Source organism: Microcebus murinus, chromosome 19 (assembly GCF_040939455.1).
Source record: "Microcebus murinus isolate Inina chromosome 19, M.murinus_Inina_mat1.0, whole genome shotgun sequence".
Classification (NCBI taxonomy): Eukaryota; Metazoa; Chordata; class Mammalia; order Primates; family Cheirogaleidae; genus Microcebus; species Microcebus murinus.
The window spans coordinates 33,788,029-33,807,353 of record NC_134122.1 but is presented as its reverse complement, the minus strand read 5'-3'; the positions used below and the strand labels follow the sequence as shown (position 1 = coordinate 33,807,353).

Below are 19,325 nucleotides of genomic sequence, written 5' to 3'. Positions count from 1 at the left end.
CACTCTACCCTAAGTGTATCAATCACCAATATCTTTTCCCTTATTTCTCATTGTGTGTTTCAAACCGATTTCAATAAATTACATGATTTAGCATTTTATTTTATTTTTATTTTATTTTTTTAAGACAGAGTCTCACTCTATCTCCCCAGCTAGAGTGCCGTGGCGTGATCATAGCTCACTGCAACCTAAGCTCCTGGGCTCCAGTGACCCCTCCACCCCAGCCTCACCAACAGCGGGGACCACAGGTGTGTATCACAACGCCCAGATAATTTTTTCCATTTTCTGTAGAGATATGGTCTTGCTCCTGCCCAGGCTGATCCTGAACTCCTGAGCTCAAGCAATCCTCCCACCTTTGCCTCCCAGGGTCCCAGGGAGAATTTTAACTGATAGATTTTGTTAACCAGGTTCTGTTAACTTCCAAATGATTCTGATTTAATTGGCATGAAGTATGGTCCAGGTATCACAGGATTTTGTAAAATACCACAGCTATATTTGTTTGGTTTTTTTAAATAGAATTGGACAATTTGATTCTAAAATTTGTATGAAAAAGCAAAAGATCTAGAATAGCCAAAACAATCTTGAAAAGGAACAACAAAGTGGGAAGATTCACACTACTGCATTTCAAGATTTACTATAAAGCTAGATAATCAAGACAGTGTGATAATGGGATAAGGAGAGAGAAATGAATGAAGCAGAACAGAGAGTCCAGAAATAGACCTAAAGAGAAAAAGACATAAACAGGCAACTGATTTTTTAAAAAGCCAGCAAGAATATTCAATGGGGAAAGGAATGACTTTCCAAAAAATAGTACCAGAACAACCAGATAAATGTTATGGGAAAAAAATGAACCTTTATTCTTACCTTACACCAAAAACAAAAATTTGAGATGGATCACACACTAAAAAGTCAATAAAGCTTCTAGGAGAAAACAAGGATGAATACTTCCATAACCCAAGATAAGTAAAGATTTCTTTCTTTTTTTTTTTTTATTTTTTTTGGGGGGAGGGGGGAGACAGAGTTTTGCTCTATTGCCCAGGCTAGAGTGCCATGGCATTAGCCTAGCTCACAGCAACCTCAAACTCCTGGGCTTAAGCAATCCTTCTGGCTCAGCCTCCTGAGTAACTGGGACTACAGGCATACGCCACCATGCCCAGCTAATTTTTCTATATATTTTTAGTTGTCCAGCTAATATCTTCCTATTTTTAGTAGAGACATGGTCTTGCTCTTTCTCAGGCTGGTCTCAAACTCCTGACTTCAACCTATCCTCCCACCTCAGCCTCCCAGAGTGCTAGGATTACTGGCTTGAGCCACTGCACCCGGCCAGGATTTGTTAATGAGGACACAAAAGACATGAAATATACATGGGAAAATTAAGATAAACTATACTTCATCAAAATTGATAACTTCTGCTTCTCCAAAGATGCCATTAGGAAATTGAAGAAGCAAGTAACAGACTGGAAGAAGTTTTCACATTACATATATCTGGCAAGGGATCTGGATCCAAAGTACACGAAAAATGTTTATAAATCAATAACAAAAAGACAACCCAATTTTTAAAAATGGTCAAAAGACCTGGCCAAACACCTCACAAAAGAAGGTAGTGTTCAACATCATTGATCATCAGGAAAATGCAAATTAAAACATAATGAAACACCATTTTATAGTCACTAGAATATGGCTAGAATTAAAAAGACTGACCACACCAAATGTTTTTTGAGGGTATGGAATAACCAGAACTCTCATACTATGTGCTAGTGGGAATATAAATGGTACAAACACTTTAGAAAACTGGCTATTTCTTATAAAGTTAAACATACACTTACATACCTTATAGCACAGTAATTCCACTCTTAGGTATTTACATAAAAGAAATGACAACATCTCTCCACAAAAAAAAAAAAAACCTGTACAAGATTGATCATTACAGCTTTTATTCGTAATAGCTAAATATTTGAAACAACTCAAATTCCAACAGAAAAAAGGTTAAACAAATTGTGGTGTATCCATGCAATAGAGTACTATGTGGCAGTAAAAGAAGAACTGATACATGTAACAATATAGAACAATCTCAAAAACATTACATTAACAAAGGCTGCCACACACACAAAAAAGCATATACTGTATGATTCCATGTATATGAAGTTTAATAACAGGCAAAACTAAACTAGGGTAATAGGAATCAGAAAAGTGGTATGGGAGGAGTGGGTAGGACTGATTAGAAGTGAGGACTAATGAACTTTTTCAGGTTGTGACTATGTTCTATAACTTGATAAATATTTGGGTTGAGTGTATATATTTGCCAAAATTCATTGATTTGTGCATTTAAAATTTGTGCATTTCACTGCATGTAAACTGTACCTTAAAAAAAAATTAAGATCCTAGGTTATTTTAATTTGTAGGAAAGCTGACAAGCACTGCTTGAGAGGGGAAAAAATAAGCTAAACTAACTTATCTTTCTATCTCTCCCTCCTTTGAGCTCTTCTTCAGTCAATGTCACAATAATTTCTTGTGTAAGCCAAGACTGTAATTGTGCATATCCAATACTTTCACACAATACCCTACATATTGCTCTCTAGATCCTACATGGACATTAACTGGGTACTGATAACTGATTTGATCCTGGTTCTTGCACATCACAGTATATGTCTATTTCAGGAGACACTAAAATCTGAGAGAGAGCTAGCAACTATTCCCAGCACAGTTTCCCCACACACCTTCCATCAAGTGTAACCAGACAGTACTCAAAAAGCCTGCACTCTGACCCTCATTTCCCATAGCCCCTTATAATAAACCCAGTTCTCCAGCAACACTGTATCTATTACTTTCAGAACCCTAAAAAGAATGGGCATTTCCACATCCTCATTGTCTTAGTCTAGGCTATTCTCTCTCTCTGGAATGTCAACTCTGCCTGCCTACACTGCATACTCCTTCCTGTCATCATAATCATGCCACCTTCACGAAGTTTTCTCTGATCTCTCTCCAAGCCACAAATGTCCCCTCTTCCATGCTCCAAAAGTACTTAATGTGTATCTCTAACACATATAGATTATATGGCAGGCCACCTGCTGGAAGCATGCCCATCACATCTTATAGTCACCTATTGGTGGGATAATCACACGTTTACTTTTCTACTCAGGAGAGCTCCATGAGAACTGAGACCACTTCTTACTTAATCATGGTAAATCCTGGCATACTGAAAGTGTTTGATATATTTCTACTAATTTACAAATAAATTAATAGCAACACCCTACCCTCATTTTCCCATTAAGCAAGTCAACTGGGAGAGAAGGAAAAACCAAAAAAAAAAAAAAAAAAGTGACTATATATGCGTCTGTTAGTGTATGTTATGACTATGATGAAGATCTACTCGGTACTGAAAATTCTTAAACCTAATAAATTCTACTCTGTAGAATATTAAAGTTTAAAAACACTTCAGTTCTTAAATCTTTTTTAAAAATCCTACTATTGATGCTTTTATCTAATATTATTGCTATTACATAATATTATAAATGTCTAAACCAGCTACTAGATACTTATGTATATGAACTGTAACAAGTTATTAATCATAATAATGCTACAAATCAAGAATCCTAAAAATTTCCTCTGGACATGGACCCCCAAAGAGTTGCTCCTCTATAACCAATTAGGGGTACTGTATCCAGTTATTCCACATATTTAACACTCACATTCAGTTGACCAAATCACACTCTAAGTCCTAGACCATACTTTGAAATTCTTTGCAGGGGGTGGGGGAAGACGACCACTGAGGGATTTTGTGGTTATCAATATTTATCCCTAAGCATTAACATTCAACCAAATCTTTTTCATTCAGCTCAGGAAAACAAACCAGAAAGTTAACCAATGCTGTAACCTTGAATATTGATGCTACAGTAATTTTGCTTTTTGTGCCCTTAAAAGTGCAATGTTTTCATTTCTCTGCAAAAGTGCTGATCCAAAGAGCACAAGACAACAGCAGTACTGTGGATATCATTTGTAGGGAAAAAGGAAATGGGAGAGATTAAAGAGACAACTCCTTCACAAGTCCATGATGAAATGTTTCATAGTCTTTTGAACAAGAACTTCTTTGAAATAATAAAAAAACAAAATTCACACAGGCCAAGGTCTACAGTAGGTCGTTTGGCAATACTCCTTTCCTCACAGTTATTAAACACTAATGAAATCGTGGAAAAGAGTCTAGAGGAGAAAAAGGGTCAAGTTATCTAATCATTTAACAATGAAACTGAGAGTAAAAAGGAAATGTGACATACAACATTGGTGAAAGTCAGGGGTCACATCCAAGGTGGTCTGACTTTCCCAGTTCAGTGATTTCCCCCCACCCCTTAATACAATCCCCTGCTTATACTCAGGAATACCCTGGAGACCCTTCCTGTTTGCTAGAGTTGACACAATCCACACTGCTTCTGTAGTTTATTACTGGGTCGCACCCATCCATCCCCTACCACTGCATCTATCCTCTGTCTAGGTGATTCACAGACATTCCTGGCTGCTTGGCCTGACTTAATGTCACAGCCTGAGGAGGCAGACTGAGACTAACTCATCCATTTCACTAAACTACTTTTAGAGTATAATGACTTACTTCTTATATGGTGCCAGTGACTAGGGTGTGAAGCTCAAGAGTCCATTACTTACCCACTGAATCATTTCTAGCACCCTGCCACAATGCCATTTTCTGGCTTCTACTGGTTAAACATAGCAGGCAGAAAACGCCTAGCCTAGGCCAGGCTTTCTTGCAAGGCCTTAGAAATAACAATGGTTATGAGAAAGCCAGAAGTAACAACAGTTAACTTTTAGAGAGCTCATGTTGCCAATCTTTGGTCTAAGTCTGTGGTCCCCAATCCCCGGTATCGGTCCATGGCCTGTTAGGAATAGGGCTGCAGCTGCTCCCCACTGCTGGCATCACCGCCTGAGCTCTGCTTCCTCACCCCCCACACCCAGCTGTGGAAAAATTATTTTCCATGAAACTTAGGAACTGGATTGCACAGCAGAAGGTGAGCAGCAGGCAAGAAAGGGAAGTTTCATCTGTACACCCCATTGCTCACGTCACTGCCTGAGCTCCACTGCCTCTCCACCTCCTACACCCTCGGGTCCATGAAAACAATTGTCTTCCATGAAACCAGTCCTTGGTGCCAAAAAGGTTGGGGACCACTGATCTATGTGATTTACATGTATTTACTCATTTAGTCCTCACAACCACCCTATGGGCAAGCTACTATTATTATTCTCATTTTACAAATAAAGAAATTGAGTAAATTTGCCATGGACATGTAGCTAATAATGGTGAAACCAGAATTAGGACCTAGTTTGTCAGACTCTAGGAACTTAATATTAACCACTTAAGCTAGTCTGTTCATTTCCTAAGTTAAATCCTACAAAATCAACCTAATTTAAAGCAATCCTTACAAAACATTCCTTTCCCTCACACTTCTCAAAGAGAAGAAAGAATTTCATTTTGTAAGGTTTCCAAAACTTCCTAAAATGGTCTCAGAGAGTCATACTATATATAACATTTCATATATACAGAAGACCTCAATTATGCTACTCCAAATGACCAAGGCTAAAGTGAGGGAGTCCTATACTAGCTGCTGGGAATGATAATAGCAGTAAAAACTGGTATTATGTATCAGCCCTTTGGAACAGGGACTGCTTCAACCTGCAGGTTAATATGTAACAATATGCATAACATGATCCTCCCTTTTGCTTCTGTACTGCTCTACCGTAGCTCTCACCAACTGATAAAACAGAGTATGTTTTGACATGTAGAAAACAAGCAGCAAAAGCCAATCCTCTAATGCCTGCTTTAAAAACTCTGTAGGCCACCTCCTGGAAGTAGTCATGTTTTCCTCTAGAAATGGAAGTGAGCAGCTTCGATGCTTTGGTGTTATCATATTTCAGATCTACTTCTGTTAAAGCAAAGGATTTCCAATATTTCTAATAAAAATATATTTGTGATTTCTCAAACAGCATACTTTGTTCTACACATCAATGATGTAAATGTAATAACAAAGTCGATCTCCTTAATAGGAAGACAGAAGCACAGAAAAATGAAATGCCCAAGGTCACACAGCTGCTTAACATATGAGCTGAAATAAGAATACCTCCATTTGCCAAGGCATTTTCCAATTTTTCCATTCTAAGAACCAAAATAGCCTTCTCCTCCCCTTGTATCTCAATGACATAACTTTACCCCTATTGAAAAAAGAGGAGCAGTTCCAAGAATTTCAGCCTTCTATCTTTAGCTACTATCTATACACAGTATACCCATACTGTATACGTATCCATAAATAGATTTTATTATGGGGATCCCAAACTTTCTCATCCATATCAAGGTTGAAGAAGTCACTTCCAACCTTCCTCTACATGCCACCTCTGCCCCTTTCCTTCTTCCAAGCCATCCATAAGCACTACCTTTTTGGATACTGGTACTTCTCTGTTTGAAGAGTTTGAGGATCACCATGTCGCACAACATAAGGTCTAAACTCCTTTCAATAACATTCCCCATCAGATCTCACCAGATGTTTACATGTCCTCCCAACCACTTCCCAGTTCCCTCTGCCGTGCTTCTCCATGCACCTGTGCTCTAGCAGTGACACCAAGCTCCCTCAATGACTTCCAAACACAAAACTGATTTCTAAATCTCTCCAACTTTACTTCCCCCATCTTTTGTCAGCCTATATTATCCTTCTTGTCTCCACCACAGAACAAGACTCCACTTTATCATTTAAGATCCATTTCTGTGGTGACCATTCCCAGTTTATTTCTCAAAGCTCACAGCACTCTATGCTCCGGCTATTACAATTATTATAATTATGTAATATATTATCTAATATAGGACAAGGACTGAGTCCTATATTCCTCTTCTCGTTCCCAGCTCTTATCACAGTGATAGGCAAGAGATACCCTAAAAATCTATTCCATAAATTTTTACAGATTAGGTGCTGGAAATACAGTGAACAGAATATATGGAGCCTCAAATCTCATGGAACTTACTTCTAGTGGAGAGAAATGGGAAAACATTTAACAAATAAACATATGACTGAGGTGGAAATGAATGCTATGAAGAAAAATAAAGCAGAGTAAGGGAAGAGTGTGTGCCTACTTTAGACAAGGTATGGTCACTAAAGGTCTCCCTAGTAAGGGAGATTCAAAAACTTGAATCACCTAAAGGAAGAAACCTTAAGGGTAAGAGTATTCTAGGCAAAGTGAAAGATTAAAGATACATCCTAGGTCAGAGAGTGTGTACCTGCTGGAGTACTTCAACAGAGCAGGAGGGAATGATGAGACTGCAAGAGGCAAACCTGCAAGGAGCTCACACCATATGTAGCACTGTACTCTAACCTAGACTAACAAAAACTGATCCTGATCATTCTTTTTTTTGTATTTTTTTTTCTTTTTTTCTTTTTTTTTCTGATCATTCTTAATCCCCTTTCTTAATGTTCCTTGCTGCAGACCAGCATGACAGATGCTCTCTTGCTGACTGGAAACTCTGCCCACTTTACTCCAGGCTCTTCTTGCTGCTAGTGCTGTCTGTGTAAGTCTTTTCTTAACTTCTCAATCTTCTACAGCTTTCTCCAGGTGAACTCCATTTCACCTTCTTTGGCTTTCTTAAGAATAAAACCTAATAAATGCTGTGGTCCTATTTTCTCCTTCTTCAAAACATTTCATAGCCATTTCTGTTGCATTTTCCAAAAGATTAATAAATCCCCCGGGGAATACACTGGGCAGCCTTCTCCTTTTCCCACAATAACAGCAAATGCTATCTATCTGCCTGCTTAAGCATAATTTTCCTACCTAAAAAGCAATATACTGAGTTCTTAAAAAATTTCTGCCCAATTTTTCCACTGTTATGCAAAAGCTGAACTGCTACTGCCCCTACAATTATTTCATTTCAAATAAAAAAATACCTTTGATTTAAGCAATTCTAACATATGGACTAATGAATTTATTTAAAGATAAATTGGGCATGATTTTGGTTAAAAAGGGATTTTTCACATTATAGAAAATGATTCTCAATAGCATTACTATAAATGGCAGGCTCTCCCATTTCATCCTAAACTTAGGAGCCAATTCTCACACAAATCTTTAAGAACACATTATTAGATTATGTGAAATGCACCTGCACAATGAGATCTTCTTTCCAAGAACCAGGCTTGGACTGCCATCATATATTTTTGGGACTATTAAACTTAACCACCATGAATCTGAAAATCTATATTCCTCCAAAGGGTTGATTTACAATTATTCCTTTATGAAAGACTCTAATTCCTAAAATGTAGGCCTCAACTCCAAAATCTCAGAAAGTTTAATACCAGTAAGTCCAACAAACCAACCAGTCTCCTGCTCTCTCCAAGCTGAGCTTATAGACTTCTAATTGTTCAGGTAGCCAACCCTCAGCTTTCCATTTTTCTTACACACGTTACCAAGCCAAATTACCTACACTGTTCTCTGCCATTTCTTATAGAATTCTTCTTGGACTACTTCTATGTTCACACTGTCTGATCATCAATTTCCATGTCAGTTCCTTTTAATTGGATTCCATCCAACCAGAATTACAGCTGCCTCTCTGTATGAAAGAATAAAGTGATTTTTTTTCCTTCAACAATGCCAGGGTCCCTACTAGGGAATCAAACTGTCACTCCACTTGCTATTAATTATCCCATACTATGCCACTGTTTCCCTTCTCTCATAAAGCCCTGAACCATATTCCTTCCCCTTGTGATTAAAAACAGTCATGATGATGCCTTACATCCAATGAACCAACACAAGAGGGAAATCCAGACATCAAGCATAGATGACAAGCAATGACAAGAATACTTTAAGCAAAATATTTAACTAAAAGCAAAGTCTCATACAAAATATACAACTTCCGAGGTTTAAGGCTTGTGTTATACATCTCTAGGGCAAAAAATCCCTCAACTTCCCGTGGCAGTCTATTGCACAATCCATGAGGTTAAGACAGGTTTCCTGATACCAAATCCACGAGGTTAAGACAGGTTTTCTGATACCTAAATCTCTTTAGCCACAACATAAGCCTGTCATTTCTTGTTTCTGTAGTGATGGCAAAGATCTTACTAGCCTTTTCTGCATGACAATTCCCCCAGCATTCAAAGGCTCCTATTAAATCTTCCTTCAGTCTCCTCTTCTTCATATTGTATCAAACTCAGGAGAGGGAACAGAACAGAGAAATCTCAAAACAGTTTATGTGAGACCAATTTGAAGAAATTGTGATTTTTTGAGTCTGATACTTGGGGGATATGATAACTATCTTTGGGGGGTGGGGGGAATCTCCAGGGCTTCAAGTGTGAATGAAGAAATTAGATTTATTCAATATGACTCCCGAGAGTAAAACAAGAACCAATAGGTTCTACAAACCCACCAAAAGAGCTTTTTCCTCAATATAAAGCAGGAGCTACCTAACAGAAAAATAGAGCTGTTCAAAGAAGGCATTCTCTGCCAATGGAGGCCATTCCGTGTAAGCAAGGGTGGAACAGCCATTTGGAAGAGATGTAATGTGTCTGACAAGCCCCTGCAGGGCAGGCTAGCTAAGAGGATCTCTAGCTTCCTTAAACACTGTGATTCTACAAAACTAATCATTAAGCACTTAAGTGGCTGGAGTTTTGTCACAATGAAGAGAAGTAAGGCTTTAAAGCAGTGATAAGCCTCCCACCACTCATGCAACACACATTCACAGGTAGCAATTCATTATGCAAAGGATTAGGAGAGGGTGTTATATAACTGCACTTGAGTGGGGAAATGACCAAAGTTTGGAAAAAGTCCTCCCTACCATAAGAATAATGGCTTAATGATGGCTCCTCAAAGATGTTCACATCTTAATTCCCCAGAACTTGTGAACATGTTACTTTATATAGCAAAGGGGGATTAAGGTTGTAGATGGAATTAAGGATGCTTACCAGCTGATCTTAAGGCAATTATCCTGTGTCATCAGAGTAGGTCCAATGTAATCAAGGGTCCTTAAAAGCGAAAGAGGAAAATATGACTATGGAAGAGAGAAACAGAGAATTGGCATTGTGAGTAGAACTCAACCTGCTACTGCTGGCTTTGAATAGAGGAATGCCAAGGAATGCAGGGAAGCCTCTAGAAGCTGAACAAGGGAAAGCAGAAGAATCTTTCCTAGAGCTTCCAGGAGGAACACAACCCCGCTGACACTTTAATTTTAGCCCAGGGAGATCCATGTTGGACTTCTAACCTACAAAAATGTAAGATAAAAGGTTTGGTTTAAGTCACTAAGATTGTGGTAATTTGTTACGGTAGCAAACAGGAAACTAACAAAGTTCCTGATATACCCAAACATTCTCAAGGAGAATGGGTAATATTTGCTGAATAGTTTAATATAATAATCTTTAACATAAGTTTCATCAATGACAAGATGGGGAAGACGGAGTTTCTATCCAGACCAACATAAACTGCAAGTTAACTATTAAAATTAGCTTTTAGATGCCATATCTTATGTCCATGTGACAGCCCTTCAATAAATCTTTGGTGGCTTAAATTGAAAATGACATCTTTGGCCTTCTTTGCTGGCAAGGACAAAGACTCTCATATCAACCAGTAGCAGTCTCACCCAATAATTAAAACAGTGAATGAATTATTTCTAACTGCCCTCCGTTTAGCTTCTGTATTTTAGCAAAAACAAGGACAATGCATATATATGGGGGAAAGGGAGATGGGTATCTATGAGAGAGAGAAAGAGAGAATGAGAGCCTTTCCAACCATCTATGTTTCATTCCTTCAATAAGGAATCACTACAGATTACACTACCGAATTTATTTCCATACCCTTGACAAAGTACAAATGCTATTTCTACAAAAAATAGTTTCCCAAACAATAGAAACTCTGAAGCAAGATACATCAAAAATCATTACTTTTTCCTTTCATTCTGCTCCCTTCCATCCTTCATTCTGGTCTCATGCTCCACACTGTGCAAAATGCCATTCAACTTTTCTATTCTCACTTCCCCTAAGAGTTATGGTCAAGCATGGCTCTGTGCCTGCACAGGTTCAAGCAGTTAAAATGCTATGAAGTTTCCACACAGAGACACAAACACAGAGCCTATGAGGCCAGCTCCCATACTCTAATGCCCACAGCCAAGGAGCTGGTGGCAAATGACACCATGAATGTTTTGTCAGCCAGAGCTAGCAGCTACTTCATAACTCCGCTTTCCAATACTTGCTTTTTTTTTCAGTGGCTAGGATTCTTTTAAAGTGCCTGTACGTGGCCCCATATAAATATACATAGCCATATACATAGTCCCTTGTTGCCATATTTCTAAAGGAAAGGCCAAAGACACATTCAACTCCATTTTGAGATAGCCTGACTCTGTCCTCCTCAAAAAGTAGGGAAAAAAAAACAACCTTGGGAAACAAACATCTAAAACAAACAAGAGAGAAATGAAAGATGAATTGATCAACAATGGCCAACAATATAATCAAATCATACCTATGTAATGAATTCTCCATAAAAACCCCCAAAGACAGGGTTCAGATGAGCTTCCAGATAGCTAAACACATGGAGTTATCTGAAGGGTGACAGGTCCAAAGAGGACATGGAAACTTCACATCCCTTCTCTCATACCCCTATGCATCTCTTTCAACTGGCTGTTCATCTATATACACCCTTTGGTAATATCTTTTACAATAAATGAGTAAACACAAGTAAAACATTTTTCCCTCAATTCTGGAAGTCACTCAAGCAAATCAATCAAACCTAAGAAGGGGCTCATGTGAATCCCAAATTATAGCTGATTGGTCAAAAGTACAGGTCACAATCTGGAAATTGCAATTGGCATCTGAAGTAGTGGGAGTCAATTAGTGAGATATGACACTATCTTTATATAGATGGTATCAGAATTAAATTGAATTAATTCAATTAATTAACTGATGTCTGCCAGAGAATTACTTGATGTATGGGGAACCCCCCTCCCCGCCCCCACCCGCACATTTGGTGTCAGAAGTGTTAAGTGACTGTGGTGGCCAAGAATAGGAAAAACATCTTGTTTTTTTTTCCTGTCTCTCAGAGATTCAGTCCTTGTTCTTCTCTTCCCTTCCTATAATTTCTCTTAATTTTTCTCACATGGTCATATAGTTTTAATTATTATCAATAATCAATGCCCTTGCCACCTCTCTAATCTAAGCTTTGTTTGAGTAGGGTGGTGTGGGATGTGAAAGAAAATGCAGTTGTGAGAGAGGAGGGGCCTTAAAAGGAGTTAAACTTTTTAAAAACACACACACTTTAATATTTGAAAACCTATACCTTCCAAAGAGTTTTAAATTTAGAACTTTCAAATTTTAAAATGTCAACATTATCATTGACAAAAGTCTCTCTTATTTCTAAAACTAAAGAAAACTGAAACCTAAGATCCTGGAGAGTAGCAGAGAGGGATTTAGTGATCATTTCCCTAAAGGCTCTCTTAATAAACACGTTCTTTGGCCATCTGTTAGATGGTGCAGTGGTTCAGAGTCTGTGCTCTGGAGCCAGACTGCCTGGGTGCCTCTCCCATCTTTGTCACCTACTAGAAAAAATCTCTGGCACCTCTCTACCTAATTTTGCTTATTCATAAAATGAAATAATTATAGCACCTATACCTCACAAGGTTAAGAAAACTGAATGAGTTCATACACAAAAATTACTTAGAATTTTCTGTCAAGTGCCTGACAGAATGTAACTAATTTATATAAGCAACTGTCATCTACTTTTGTTCCTCATGGGAAATTCACATCATGATCCTATCATTTCTGAGTTTAATGACCACCCTGGCTCTCATAACTCAACCCCAACCCCAATATCTCTCCATTTTCATTGCCTAACCCAACCCCGTGTAACCTGCTGAATGGGAAAGACTATGTCTCTGTAATTTCTGATGGGAACAGACTAGCTTTTAGTAAGAATTCACTGAGAATATGATCCTCTAAGGAAACTGTCTCTTCAGGCTTCACTTTCCCTTTCTGAGAACTGAGGATCTGGAAGGAATCCTTCCATGGGAGCACTTCACTGGCCTATGAAATACCTGTTCTCAACCTCAAATACGTTCTTCTTGAGTACCATCTGGTGAAAAAAAACTGATAGTGCTTCAAGAGCCACCAAAGTGATCAGCTCTTCAGCCATTTAAAATTCTTCTTTAAACTACAGTTGGATTATAACTGCTCTGAACTTTTTTGAAACCACTGTGTGTGTGTGTGTGTGTGTGTGTGTGTGTGTTTATTTATTTTGCTGTGTTTTTATTTGTTTACGCCTCAAGAAAAATTGTACAAGCCAAAGAAGGGGCATATCAATTGCTCTGAAATGAATTTAGTTGAATCTAAGCAGGAAGGCACGTAGGTAGTCAATGACCTCCTATAGTAAATTTGACTCCAAATGAAATTTGGCAGCCTCAGAAAACTTAGGCAGTGGTGAACAAAACTGAGGATACTGAGTGAACACAACTAAGACTAACAACAGAAAGACGTCACATAAATATGTCTTAAGGACAGCATCATAGAGGGGTCTCTGAACCTTTTGAATTAAAGTTATATAAAAACAGTAGATATAAAATACATATATGCCAAGGATGCTGAATTCTACAAGATGCTGACGAAAAGAAATTTATAAAAAGACCAAAATAAATGGAGAGATAAACAATGATCATGGATTAAAAGACTCAACATAATAAAAAATTCTCCCCAAATTGATACACAGATTTAATGAAAGTTCAATCAAGATCCCAGGATATTTTTACAGATATAAAAAACATGCTTCTAAAATATATATTGAAAAGCAAAGGAACTGGAAGAATCAAAACAGTTGAAAAAGAGTAAAATTGAAGACTCAAACTATTTGACTTTAAGACTTAACATAAAGCCATAGTAATCAAAACAGTGTGTCACTGGGGAAGGGAAAGACACATAGATCAATGGAACAGAATAGGGAATCTTTACACAGATCACACATATACAGACAACTAATTCTTGACAAAGGTACAAAGACAATTTAATGGGCAAGGGATAGTCTCTTCAACAAATGATGCTGAAACAATTGGACATTCATATGAAAAAAATGTATTTCAATTCATATACAAAAATTAACTCAGTAAATCATAGACCTAACTCTACAAACTTCTAGAAGAAACCTTTGTGACCTTAAGTTGTCAAAGATTTCTTAGCTATAACACCAAAAACATAATCTACAAAAATAACCCCTAATATTTAGACTTAATCAACATTTAAAACTTCTCTTCAAAAGACACTGTCAAGGGAAAGAAAATGCAAACTAAAGACTTGGAGAATATATCTGGAAATCATATATCTGATAAAACACTTGAATTCAGACCAAAGAATTTTTGAAAGTATAACACTGCTTACCAGAGGCTGTGGAGGGGAGGACGGGTGGGTATAGAGAAAGATTGGTCAAAAGATACAAAGTTAGCAGGATGACTAAGTTCTGGTGTTCTATTGTACATATTGTGACTGTGGTTAAAAATATTGTATTATATATTTCAAAATAGCAAGATGAGGGCCGGGCGCCGTGGCTCACGCCTGTAATCCTAGCACTCTGGGAGGCCAAGGAGGGCGGATTATTCGAGGTTAGGAGTTTGAAACCAGCCTGAGCAAGAGCAAGACCCCGTCTCTACTATAAATAGAAATTAATTGGCCAACTAATATATATAGAAAAAATTAGCTGGGCATGATGGCGCATGCCTGTAGTTCCAGCTACTTGGGAGGCTGAGGCAGTAGGATTGCTTGAGCCCAGGAGTTTGAGGTTGCTGTGAGCTAGGCTGACACCACGGCACTCACTCTAGCTTGGGCAACAAAGCAAGAATTTGTCTCAAAAATAAAATAAATAAAATAAAATAAAATAAAATAAAATAAAATAAAATAAAATAAAAACAAAATAGCAAGATGAGAAGTCTTTACCACAAGGAAATGATAAAAATATGAGGTAATGAATGCCAAATGCCCATTAATTTTTACACAATGTATACATGCATTGAAGTATCACACTGTACTCTGTAAATACATGCAATTATTCTGTGTCAGTAAAAACAAAGCTCTTGAAACTCAATAACAAGAAAACAACCCAATTTTTAAAAAATGAGCAAAAGATGTGAACACATTTTTCACAAAAGATGATATATGGATAGCAAGCATGAAAAGATGCTCAACATCTTGTCATTAGGGAAAGGCAAATTTAAACCACAAATGAAATTTCACTACATGTCTATTCAAATGGCTAAAATTTTTTAAATATGGACTATATCAAGTGTTGGCAAGAATGTGGAGGAACTGGAACTCTCATACTCTGCGGGTAGGAGTGTAAAATGGTACAAACACTTTAGAAAACCATTTGGCAGTTTCTTATAAAGTTAAACATCCACCTGCCCACTGACCCAGCCATTCCATCCCACATATTTACCCAAGAGAAACAAAAGCATATGTCCATACAAAGACTTACACTCTAATATTGATAGCGGTTTTATTTATAATAGCAAAAAAACTGGAATAACTCAAATACTCAGCAACAGATGAATGGATAAACAAACTTTGGTGTATCTATACAATGGAACACTTCTCAGCAATATAAAGGGAACCATTTACATTATGGTTCCCTTTATATTATGAACCATATACATTATGACATGGATGAATCTTAAAACAAGTATGCTGAAAGATAAGCCAAACAAAAGAATACAGAACATACTATATAAGAGTCCATTTATACAAAATTGTTGAAAATGTCAATTAATCTACAATGATAGAAAGCAGATCAGTGGCTGCCTGAGGACAGGGAAGAGAGAGAGGTAGGAAGGAAGTATTACAAAAGGGCATGAGGAAACTTTTGGAAATGAATATGCTCATTACCATAACCATGGGATGGTTTCATGAATAAACACTATGTGAAAATGTAACACATTATACACTCTAAATATCTTAGGTTTTATTTGATGTCAACTGTAGTTCAATTTGAATTCAGAGGAGAAAAGCAAAACAAAAGGATAAATAAAAAGCCTATCTGCTCATGTCCTAATCGTTTATAGTCAAATGAAGAAATCAAACAAATAAACAACATAGCACAGAGTATGCCAAGATGACAGACATATGGAGTGGTATAAGAGCACAAAGAAGGGGCATTATCTTGAACTGGTGAGCTAAACATGGCTTTAGCAGGGAGAAATCATCAAAACTGAATATGGCCTACCAGTAAGGCTGATAGGTATATTAAAAATTCTATACCATTTATATTTTGTTGCTTATTTTTAAAATTCATTCTCATCTTACTGTTATCCCATTTCACGTGAATTATTTTATAATTATGTTGTATTTTAATAGTGAAATATCACACATAATGCATACCACATATTACACAGAAAAATACACTTTAAGGATAGTCATTTTCTCAGAACCAGTTATCTTTTGTCATAGGACTCCAGCAAAGACTGATTTTGTTCTGTACATAGGAAAAATTACAAAATTCAAGTAAGGAACCAAGCTAATAATTTGATTGGTTATTTTCTATTTTTCCAAGGCTAGAAACGAATTATGGAAAACTTGTTACAAACAAAGCACAAGAAGTGCTTGTATAAATGGATTTAAAGGAATGTTCCCAGGCCCACAGCCCTCAAATTTATTCTGTACTAACATATTATAGACTTAACAAAGAAATGTCCACAGAACTGCAGTAATCATCCGAAGAAAATATACCTCTAATAATTCTAATGTTTTTATCCAATAAAAAAAAAATTCAGATCATTAATCACAACATTAAAGGAAGACTCAATCCTTCTAATTCTTCCTTAAAACCAAGTAGTACTAACAAAACACCTGCCCTTTTCTCTTTTTCTCTGATTTTAACGTCCTGTGATACCTTGCTCCTGTCCAGCTCTAAAAGTTATTAATAAGCTCATTCTTAAACCATCATTTTCATGTTAATTGCATGGGGGTACAAACAGGCAAAGCAATCGATAGAACCACATAAACTAAGTGGCCCACTTTTTTTCATGTGCATTAAACGAATTTCAAAATAAAATAAACAACCTCAATCACACTTTAAATACTGATTTCTACCTGCCTACTCAATGATTCATTTGTCCCATGGTCTCTGCCACCATGCCATTCTGGTATGAAGTCACCAAAAAAAAATAGTCCAAAAGGGTCAGTTGGAGGAAAGAAAGAATAAAAGACATGCTACATGCAAAGGAAACCACTAAAAACTATATCTGCCATCAAGACCAGCCCTGACGATCAGATCTTCTCCTACAGGCCAGCTCAGACAAATCTCACTATGAGATGGTAGGCATGAAGCTTAACAAATGCTATATAAATTCTAAATGCTATACAGTTCAGAAACAGACATTAACCACAGGCTGTACTTGCAACATTTCCCCCACACCTTCCTTTCAACAACCAGACAGAAATTTAACCAGAGTAATGGAGGTGTTAGTTTAACAGATTAAATGTTCACTGTCAGAGTGAAGCCATCTTCTTAAAAATAAAACAGAACTTCTTAAAAAGGACTTCTTAACTAAAAGATGACAATTTGGAAGCTTAGATTTTGACTTCCATATATATCCAGTAAGACATAATCAGCAACTCACATTCCCTAACTTTAGTTTTCATATAAAAACCTGTAATTGCTCTTACTCATGAAGTTAAGATAAATACTCAAGATATGGCCCACCACTCAGGTCCAGTTATCCTCCTAACAGATTAAGGTGGAAGCCAGTTTACTGCATCTCAAAGAGCCAAGCCAAAAGCCTCAATCTCAGTTTACTCAATTGCCAAATACATTTTATAACTAGAACATACATATAGTAACAAGCTTAATTTTAACAGTGGGCATTTTAATTGCTTTCGGAAAACTAGCCAACAACCTGTGGTATGTAGCTTCAAAAGGATGTAATCTCGTGAGCTAATTAAGATCTAAACCCTGTAGCTCTCACAATGTTACTCAGTCACAAGATGCACACAAGTAAGGTATATAAAGGGATAATTTAGAAATTACTTATGGGAATTAAGGGACTTCTTTGATTTGATTTTGCTTTGGTTTTTGACAATAAGGAGCTAGAAAATGATCTTTCCACAATTTAGAGGGCTTGCCTTGAAGAAAAAAGTCCCCCAAGGAGTAAAGTCAGAATTCGCTTGCTTTAAGTCACTTCAGAGATCACTTTATACTTGGGTTGGTTTATTTAGCTGACTTGGGAAGGTTCTGGCATTTTAAAGAAGATTTTAAAGGGAGGAAACTAAAAAACGGAATGAGATGCTTTGTGTGATGTTATTGAAGCAGTCAGTTAAATTTGGTTAATAGACACTTCTCAGAAGGTAGCAGGAGAATTTTCTGAGAAACAGAGATAGTATTCTGCCTCATTTTTCATTCCCGCTACTCCTCCCATAATAAAGTTTACAGTTCTGGTTTATTTTATTTAAAGGGAAAAACCCTCATGGTGAAAAGATTTAATACAAGCAAAATCTCTTTTTTTGTCCTTTTCACTTTCAAAGCATGCTTGCAACAAATTCAGAGAACAAAAGTACCTTGTTCCCTGCACTACTGTGCACTCAGATGAGTGGTTTCAGAAATGTGATTACTTCTAAAGAGTCACAAATATCTCTGATTCATCATCATTGAGGACATCATTCTTATGGGTTAAAATTTACCCAAACTATCAGAATGGCCAGATGTGCCTTACTCAACAATGAGGGTGAGAAGTTATAGTAAAAACATTACAGAGTGAGAACTTCTGGCTTTACTGCAGAGCTCAACACTCCTGCTCAAGCTAACTTATTCTCTGATGTCAACTGTAACTCCACCTGGACAGCACCACCAGTGGCTTATGATTTATACACAGCACCCACACAATGCCCCTTCCTGTAATTCACAATGACTATTTTAAACCCAGGCGATCTGAGCTACCCTATTCCTGGGAAAGGCACAAAAGAGCCTCAGTCTGATTTCTCAAGGATTAATGCCACCAAAAAGGAAGAAAGGAGTTTTCTAAATCTTTCCTCTCTGCCCTCAAGCCAATTCTTCCAAGGTAGTCTAAACCTGGCCACTAGCCAGGCTTGTGCAATTCTGCTAAGTCTGCTCATTGCAACAATAACCACAGCAATGAGGCTTTGTGACATGTTCCTAGCCCTCAGCAAGGAAGCAAGAACTTGGTATATAAGCACCCAACCAGGCAGCAAAGGCATCAGCTGAGTCATCAGGGATGTCTGAGCTACTTCTGACAGCTCTGATAAACAACCATGTAAAACCCCTCTCTCAGCTTCAACAAAAATGTTCATGTCTCTGAGGCAATAAATGGAAGGAATTCAATGCAAGAT

The 19,325-nt window shown here is 37.3% G+C and overlaps 1 protein-coding gene and 1 long non-coding RNA gene across 3 annotated transcripts in view; both read right to left on the bottom strand.

The window, feature by feature from the left end:
* The window catches only part of AUTS2 (activator of transcription and developmental regulator AUTS2), a 1,182,161-nt gene that overhangs the window by 1,056,195 nt on the left and 106,641 nt on the right, over window positions 1-19,325 (bottom strand). The gene's annotated exons all lie outside the window — the stretch shown is intronic.
* The window catches only part of LOC142862440 (uncharacterized), a 95,944-nt gene that overhangs the window by 11,521 nt on the left and 65,098 nt on the right, over window positions 1-19,325 (bottom strand). The window contains exon 2 of the long non-coding RNA XR_012913522.1: window positions 1-19,325. This exon is cut by the window's left edge and continues 11,521 nt beyond it; it is cut by the window's right edge and continues 46,179 nt beyond it. This is a non-coding gene — a long non-coding RNA (uncharacterized LOC142862440).